This window comes from Ammospiza nelsoni, chromosome Z (assembly GCF_027579445.1).
Source record: "Ammospiza nelsoni isolate bAmmNel1 chromosome Z, bAmmNel1.pri, whole genome shotgun sequence".
Lineage (NCBI taxonomy): Eukaryota > Metazoa > Chordata > Aves > Passeriformes > Passerellidae > Ammospiza > Ammospiza nelsoni.
In genome coordinates, this window is record NC_080669.1 from 84902610 (window position 1) to 84912151 (window position 9542).

Here is a 9542-nt window from a genome sequence, read left to right on the forward strand (position 1 = left end):
ATTTGCAAGGGAGCCAAAGAACTGATGGCAAAAGTGCTGAAGGGCAGAGAGTGGAGTGGGGCAGGCTGCCCTGCTCGCAGCAAGGATTTGTCAAAGGTCCTTTGTTTGCACGGTTCCCATGTGCTGCACTCCAAGAACCACAGAGCTTTCCAGGACACCATGGCTGCACAGAATGGAGAAAAGTCAGAGAATGGTGTTGGAAGTCCCCAGAGAAGAATGTGAACTGGAGAGCTGAAGATGAGAAATCAAGACTTCCAAGGAGATCCCTCAAAGTCTTGATGAAATATGATCTGCATAAGTCTAAATGATTTCAGGTGGGTTATTTTCACAACCACCGGGACTCATGGGCATCTAAACTAATGAGTCATTTTTCCTCCTAGTCTAAAGACACATTTCTATGTGAACATTTCTATTAATGATCATAACCACATCATGATAGAACAGGGGGCAATGGCTTCAAAATGAGAGCAAGTTTAGAATAAATGTTAAGAAAATTTTGTAATTGTGAGGGTGGTGAGGCCCTGGCACAGGTTGCCCAGAGAAGCTGTAGATTCCATATTCCTGGCAGTGTCCAAGACCAAGTTGGATGTGACTCTGAGCAAGCTGGGATAGTGGAAGGTGTCCCTGCCCTGGCATGGGGTGGAATGAGATGAGCCTTAAGGTCCCTTCCAACATAAAATATTTCATTATTCTATGAAATCAGTGTCTGCCTTCCACTAGCAGTCCTCTGGAGCAGTTCTGGGAATGCTGCCATTCATGTTGGACTTGATCTGAGACTGATAGTCCATCTGAGACTGAGCTGGTCGGACTTAAAGACCTTGGAGGTCTTTTCCAGCCCTGATGAATCTACGATTGTAATTCTGAATGTTATTTCTTGCTCCAGAGTTAGGATTATACATGTGCACAGACCCATACCATAGCAAGACAAAAAATATATATGCTTATATATATATATATACAAGCATATATATATGTATATATATGCATATACGAGCGCATATATATATAAAAGTATATATGTGTTTTTATATATATATATATATATAAACATATATATATACACATATATGTTATTAAATGAGGGTTGAAAAGCAGATGCAGATCCATGCAGTTGAAATTTAATCAGGCTGCCTTTCTGAGGGTCTCTGTACCTGCTGCAGCTCTGGATACACAGTGCCTCAGTTTCAACACAGAGGACAGGGATTACCAATATCTTTGTCAAGAAACCTTTGAGTCAGTCCAGGTTCAGCATAGCCTGGTAGTTTCCCCAGCTTCTTCCTGGGAGGATGATGACATGCTAGGCTTTGATGAATTTCATGGAATGAATAGAAAGAGATTTGGGCATTGCTGCTTGTGAGAGATGACTGTGAGTGCTCTGGCTGCATACAGGAGCCCTGTTAGGCAGGTAAAGCCCAGGATCACAGCCACACAGGACCGAGTGGGCAAAGCAAAGGGCATTTTAACTGAGGGGGTTTTTTTGCACTCAGTGACACAGATTTCCTCTTTGTGTGTGTTCTCCAAAAAGTCTTTTCTGTTTGCCATGAGAGATTTTTTTTTATTTTTTTTTTTTAAATATAAGATTAGTTGAGGACAACTAAACATTGGAACAACTTAGATTCTCCATCTACTCGAGAATCCACGGCTCTCTCAGATATGAGGTCATGAAGACATTATTGGTTTGACATGAGATGATTCACCCTTTGTCTTGGAAAAAGCTCACCAGACACTGAGAAATTCCATTTACCTTCAATCTCCTTACTTACTTGACCTTCATTATGAAAGAGGTAATTGTCAGCTTCAGGGGAGCTAAAGCACTTCCATCAAGTGAGAAATGCATCCATGTGCTATATATATTTTATAGAAAAAAATAAATACCATCAGAATGAGAGTTAGAAAAACTCTGAATACAGGATCCTAAAATTCAGCATTTAAAAATTCATTTTGTAAAACTAAATCAATAACAGAACAATCATCAATGAGTTTTGCTATCACCGAAATTTTAAACAGTGCTAAAATTTTTTTTTTTTTTGTTTTTAATTATTTGGATTTGTTTTAAAAGACTTGTCTTCTCTGCTGTTTGTTGTTTTCTACTGTCTGCTATTTTCATCATGATGCAGCAACAACATAACAATGTTGGCTGAAAGCCAGCTTGGGAATAGACTGAGCCTTCAACGGATTTTTGATGCATGAATATTTTGAGGGGGCATTTAAATGATGTTTGTGCTTCTCACAGTGTGAAAAAAACAACACTGCCAGGTTTCTTTGATCTACTGGAAACAGGCTATCATAATACAGAAATAGTTAGCTGCAATAAGTTCATTCAGGTAGCTTCTTTCTACTTAACTGTGCATCATTTGCTTCCGCGCTCACAAAGGAGGTTTTCATTCAGCTGGGGCAAAGTGCACGCAGTTATTGATGGTTCAAGTATTTACTCTTTAAAATGACAGTTCTGAAAACATATTTCTCTCACCACACAGAGAGTGGGAGGGCAGTGGAAAGGAGGAGATAATTGAGGGAGCTGGAAGTGAAATGATGTTCATGTCTGTCAGATGCCATTTCCATTTTAATGACTGTAAAGAGGAGTGTCAGAGAGCTGCCAGACAGCAGAGGTTTGGGTCACCACTCACAGTGTCAGATGTTGGGGTACTCCAGGCTGGCATTCATGATTGAAGGGAGGAACGTGTCTCCTTTGCTCCTTCCCCAGGATGGACAGATACTTCCTCAGGTTTCTGGTGTTTCACAACCTAAGGCTTCAGTGAGGTGGGAACCTTGTTGTGTTTGACAGCCTACAAACACAAGGGCATCCATTACACCTTCAGTGGGCAAACCTGGAGCCTGGAAGATAAATATGGATGATTTGATGAAGCAAGCAGCCCAGGAGAGGGGGAGGACAAATAATCCCATGTTGTACCAGTGCAGGCAGCCTGGCTCTGTGCACAGTTCAGAACAAGGCACGTGTTTCTCTCATGTGGCTGATCCTGAATCCCTGCAGCCCAGACTCTCACTCTACAATTTGGGAGCACCATGAATGAAAGAATTTGGAACAGTAAACATGGACCATCACTCAGACCCTTAAGTGTTCCTCCTAAATGGTCATGCTGATGCCAAGGAACTTTTCCTGGCTGAATGTCTGGAAACACATTTTTCAGATCAGGTGCAAGGCTTAAGGAACATTCTGTGTACAGAGAATGAAGACTGATGCTCAGTGTGCTCAAATATAGAAATCACATTATGTGAACTAACCCCAGTATGGGGTCCCCAAGTTCTCTTTCCTCCAAAATCTGTGGGATTTGGGCAAAAAACTAGAAGAGCTCTTCAAAGGAAAGATCAAGAAATCTATCTTTAAAAAGAGAGCTTTCAAATACTTCCCAAAAAATATTTGGCTCTTTTATTTCTACTTTAGCAATTCTTGTTAACTGTTTAAATATTTATTTGAAGTGTCCTTTAGTTATTAGCTGGTTCTCCAGCTTAATCACTCTTTATAGGAAAAATAAAAGGCCACTGTTGCCTTTTATCTGTTTTGAACTTGCCAGCCTCCTTAATTTTATTGCACATTCTCTTGTCCTGTCACTAGCTGAGGAGAGAAGCACCTAATTTATCTTCCCTCAGTAATTTATTTTTATCCTTTCATTATGTCCTTTTGTCCCTCTCCTTTCTAAGGTAACTCTTCCCAATCTTTTCAATCATTCTACATGACAGATTTTTTTCCCTCTTTTTTTTTTTTTTTTTTTTTTTTTGTTCCCCAAAGGATCACTTTCATTTGTCATTTTCTTCCTTTTTTTTTTACAGTAGTGAAATGACACTTCACAAATTTTTCCAGATGAGACCACATTTTGATTTATAGGTTAGCTGTGTAGTATTTACTGCATCAATCCCCATCTCAGTTCTTATGAAGCCTCACATCTTGTTTGAATTTTTTTTCTTAAAACTACAGCTGCATATGGTAGAGAAATCTGTCTTCATTGATACCCAGATTCCTTTCCTGGGTTGAGACAGTGAATGTATACCCCTGTCAGATGTACAAGTAGTTTAATTTATTTTTTTCCCTTCAGTATGCCTTACTTTGCATTTACTGGCATTGAACTTCATTTGCCCCCACATGGTTTAGCTAAGTCTCTTTGAAGTTCCTCATGGATCTCTCTGGTCTGTGCTTGCTAAATAACTTTGTGTCATCTGCAAGTTTTGCTAACCTCAGTATTACCCTCTTTCAAGATCATTAATACAGATTTCAAACATGAGATCTAATGCAGAACAATGAGGCGAGGCATCCCACTGTTCACCTTGTGCCACTGACTATTTATTCCTTCCCTTTGTTTCCCATCTTTCCCCGATTCCCAGCCCATGTTTGATGCGCTCCATGAACACATCAAATAAGTGAAACCATAAGCGTGGTTCAGCATCAGCATGCCTAGCTTTTCTCACTGCTTTGAATACAATTTGTGTGGTAAACACAGTGCGTTTTTTTCCCCTTTGTCCAAGAAATACCCCTTTCTGGGGGGATTTATTTATATATTAACTTTCAAACATCTCTAGAAATTCCATTTGGTAAACATCAGCCTTGTTGTTGTCTGAGAAAAAAACAAAACAAAACAAAACAGAAAAACCCCAAAAGCAACATGTTTATAGTTAGGTACACAGTTCAACATTTTCAGGAATTTTCAAATTTCTACCTATGGGAGGATATTTTGTCATTTTTATCTCTGAGTAGTTAGGGAGCTACATACAAAGATATTTCATCACTTGCCTTTGTGAGAACTTTACTCCTATCTCCAGAAACATCAGCACATGTGAAAGCACATCTTTTTTGCATGAAAGATTAACCTTGATTTTCACCCCTATCTTAGGAGGAGAATATAAGATAAGACAGCTTTCAGCTAGAAAGGATGTCCCTCTCTTCACTATCTTCTGGATGATCAGGCCTGTGCTGCTTCACGGTCTGAAAGCTCCTTCCTCTACTTTATTGTGTACATCAAACTCACCAAAGTGACTCCTACACTATGGGTACTCCCTAAAATTAATATGAATTTTTTTCCAAATAGTTTGCAATATGAGCTTAAAATTGAGCTAGTTCTGCAAAGAATCTTTCCAGTTATCCAAATAGCCAAAATATCAAGAGAAAGAGAGTATAAATGATGTATGAGTTCAGTCAAACCAAACATGTTTGTTATTTGGAAGAAATGTTTATAGAAAATGTTTAGCTGCCTGTTTAGAACCTCTGCTCAGGAGGCTTCACAATGTGCTGAGAATAAAGGGAGATGTCATCACTGGAATATCAGAGAACTGACACTGATATTGATCCTACTTCCTCCTTTTATCTTGGAAATCTTAATTTACAATAGCAATTTACAATCCAGAAACATTAAGGCATTGAGTTCTTGTGATGTTCCCTGGGAATATGACTTCTCATAAGACAACATTTTAAATTCTGATCCATTTTTTAGCACACAGTTTAATTTTTTAGGTTCCTAGTGACTGTGGCAAGATACACAGAATGGATTTTGTGAGGGGGAGATAAAGAATTAGTAAGCTTTTTGGGGCAATCTGCAAGGAAGTGGTGGTAATATCTCGCTTGGAAATGTTCAAAGAGTATGCAGGTGTGGCTCAGGGGATATGGGTTAGTGGTGGTCCTGGAAATGCTGGGCTAAAGGTTGGACTCAATGACTTTAGAAGCCTCTTCCAAACTTCTATTATTCTATATCATGCTGAGGAATATCCTTCTTACTTCAAAATTTTTCCATCTTAACATTGCCAGTAAAGAGGAATTTTCTTCCAATTGGGATGTTCAAACATAATCCATCTGTCTTGTCTTTATGAAAACAAACAAACAAGCTCAGGCAAAAGTCTTTTTTATTATTATTATTTTTAAAGTTGGAATGAAGGGAATTAACTATGTTTTTATGTCTTAAGTCTTAGATCCACCTTCCAGCACGTGGGGGATCTGAGTTCAGATCCCCCCTGTGCCTGAGGAGGTTCAAAAGCACACTGCTTATCTCCTGATGCAGAAACATTTCAACAGCAGTGCTTCACAAAGCCTAATTTTCAAATATCCCACTTGTGTCTGGTCTCAACACACTTTGCTAAAAAGGTGAGAGAAGTGATTTTAAGTCTGTGTTTCAAAGCAGGATGATCCTTCAGTTACAGAACTCCTCACCCATGGAGTGCATAGATGGTTTTTTGTCATTTGCAATGGAGAAGGAGAGTCTCTGTTTCCTCTCTGGGTTGTCTTTTTTCACTTGAGGAGAAGATTAGCTATTTCGATAACTATTGATAAAGGGGAGTTAATTTCTGGGTTTTCTTCCGCATTTCCCACTAGGAACTTTAGGGAACTCTTACATAAGCTTGAGGCCTTCCCTAAAACCCAGTTTTTTTCACTTAGCTACCTTTGTGTCTTCCATAGAAAGCCTAATAACTGCAGCTCTGACAAAGTTTAAAGACTTCTCTAAAATTCAGGAAATCAAATGAGATTTGTCATTGGAAACTTTACACTGGGTTCCCAAGTCACAATTTCAGTGACAAAGTGACATAATGACTCCTGAGAACCAATTTAGTTTTAGAAATCTGTGCTTTCCATTTATCTTGAACTTTATGAGAAACTAATGTCCCATCACCCGCTTCTTTATGCTCAAAAGAGCATACTTTTGAGGACATAGACGAGTCTCAAAATCTTTCAAATCAGGCAAAACTGATTTAAAGTTTAACAATTGTTCTTGAACAACATGTTTGGTGCTCTACAGAAACTGTTGTGTTCCAGTTCATAGGTTCTAGACTAAATATGATCTGAAAAAAAAAATTTAAAATGCAAAATGGCCCTCAACTGCAGCTGTTTCACTCTGCAGAGCTGCTCCTCTTGCACCATACTTGCTCCTTGCACAGACAAAGTTTTGAACTAGAATAGGTACCTCAGTTTATGTGAGGTGTATTCCATAGTTTTCCTGATCTTGCCAAAACCAAACATGGCAATTTTCTTCTCTCAAATACTGTCTGAGCATGCCTTTGTCTGTGAAAACCTGATAGCACATTGCTTGATTGTAAAAGAAAAAAAAGTTTCTTGTTCAACCTATATTGCAAAATCCCTTTAGCCTCTTTACTGGGGAAAAAAATTAATAAAATAAAATGTGTTAAATCAAGTGCCAGAGAAACTATTAAACAGGTAGTTATCCCTTTTCTATAAGTTGAATCACTTAATAAAGAATGAATAGAATCAGTGAGATTTACAAAACTGGAATAATTCATACTTGGCAAGCTTCACAAATATTCCTTTCTTTCTTCAAACGTTCTTTTCACCACAGACCTCTTTCCCAAGCCACAATCCCCAAATTAAGAAATCTAATAAAATACATGTAGTCACTTCTCTTTTAGGAGTGAAACAAACCTCTGTGGGATTATTTTTTTTTCTCCTTTTAAAGAAAGAGAAATTAGACTGAGCTAATCAGCATACATTGTATGGGGAACATTATGACTCATCATGAGGAAATTCTGCTTCATCTCGATTTAAAAAGAAATAAAAAATGAGGATTTTTAAATTTACTGAAAGAAAAAGAAGATTAACTGTGCTCTGAATGCAAGAGCTTTCCAGGAGACCAAATAAGTCTTCTATAAACTGATTTGCCTTTCTGACTGCGATTTAGTAGAGTGACACCTAATTTGTTCTGAGAGTCATTGATGCCTCCAACACAATGGAGGATGACAGCTTGCATAACCTCTCTTTCAGCTCTCATCTCATTTATTCCGTTTGAAGTCGAGTTCCGACAAGCGAGAGGCACAGAATTAATATTACCTTAGATCAGCTCAGTCTCCAGAGGGAGCAGCAAAAGCTTTTCTGGAAACAATAAACCCTTTAAACATGACAGGAGGAATAGGACCTTAGGAGGTATCTGAAAGTATCCATTATTAAAGAAAGAAAAAAAAAATACATATATCTATGTGGGTCACTTTGATTGTGAGGTGATTTTTTTTTTCTTCACCATAACAACAAAAGATGAGCTACTGCCAGTCTTACAAACAAATTTAAAGATGTTGGATACTTTGTGGTTAACATCTATATTATACACACACAACATAAACACATACATACATATGTTTTCATTTTTGTTATTGTAGCAGAGTCCCTAGCCATGGATGGTATTTGTTTTGACTTTGAAATTCCCTGCTTGTTTGATCTGGTTCCTTTCCAATTTAAGATAAAAAAAAAATCAGGAAGGGAAATTCCCATCACATCTGATAGTTTATAAGGTCAGATTTAATTATTGCAATTTACATTTAAAATTAACGTAACACTTCTAAAGTGAATCAGAGGAAGCCAAAGAGATTATTTGTGCAGACAGCTTTGTAGAAGGAACAAAAATAAAGATGCATGACAGTGTCTGTGTGCACTTTAATCTGTGGTCTACAGAACATCAGTATGGATAAAACTGGCATGATTTCATCCAAGTAATAAAATACAGTGAATTATGCCAGCTAGCGGTCAATCTTATATATATATATATTTTATTTTTTTTTAAACATGCATTTAATATTTATATTATGTCTACATATGAGTAATGTGTTTGAGTTTGGCTGACAATTGAGATACTTAAGGGGACCATATATATACACATATATCTTATATACATACACACACATATATATATATTCATATATACATATAGCTATATATGTATAAATGGGTGTGTATAAAAACTAGAAGTGGTGCTGTTTATCTAAAATTTTCACATCAAGCTATAACTAAGGAAAGGAAAAATATCCCCCTGGGGTTTTAACAACTAAGAGTAGATAGTATTAAAACAAGGGCTATCTATTAATAAATTATCTAGCCAATGGATAAGCCTTGCAGCATTTTCTTTTTGTGAATTCTCAGTGGACTTCAGATTTCTATCAGCAGACATCCAATTTACATGTGAATCGTGATTTCATCATATCATATCCTGTCACTCCACTAGGAATAATTTCCTGTCATTCCACTGTGAATCATTTCAGGAAAGTACAGATGACTTAATAATTTACAATTAAATAGTTCATGTCATGCTGGAGCAAACCATGTGAAAAGAATCAGTGTATTTGCCACACAAATGCAAATACCTCTGGGAGATGCAGGGTGGGGAAGGAGAGAAAAGAAGGGAGGAGGAAGAGAAGAAGTCAATAATTTAATGATGGACAGGAGAATGGCAGCATGTAGCAGGACAGTGGAGTAGGAGCCCAATTTTTATAGAAGTCAGAAATCTAGATGTAAATGAGGATGTTAAGTAAGTTGGAGAGAAGGCAGCCCAAATATCTCTGAGATAGGGAGGGTGATGTAAACCTTTCCTCTTCTGCTGAATACAGGAGAACACTTAACAACCTCAAGGGACAAGCTATAGCCCTTCTCACTGAACAATTTACTGAATTAATATCACTTGTCTTCCCCCCAGTCCCCTCTCCTTCATGTACCCACCCTCACCATTTATTTATATGTGTATATGTATATATATTTTTTTTTTTAAACAGGCTTTGAATTTTAGCATTTTGTTAGAAGTTCAACATTATTTGTCGGCAGCTTTGGGAGG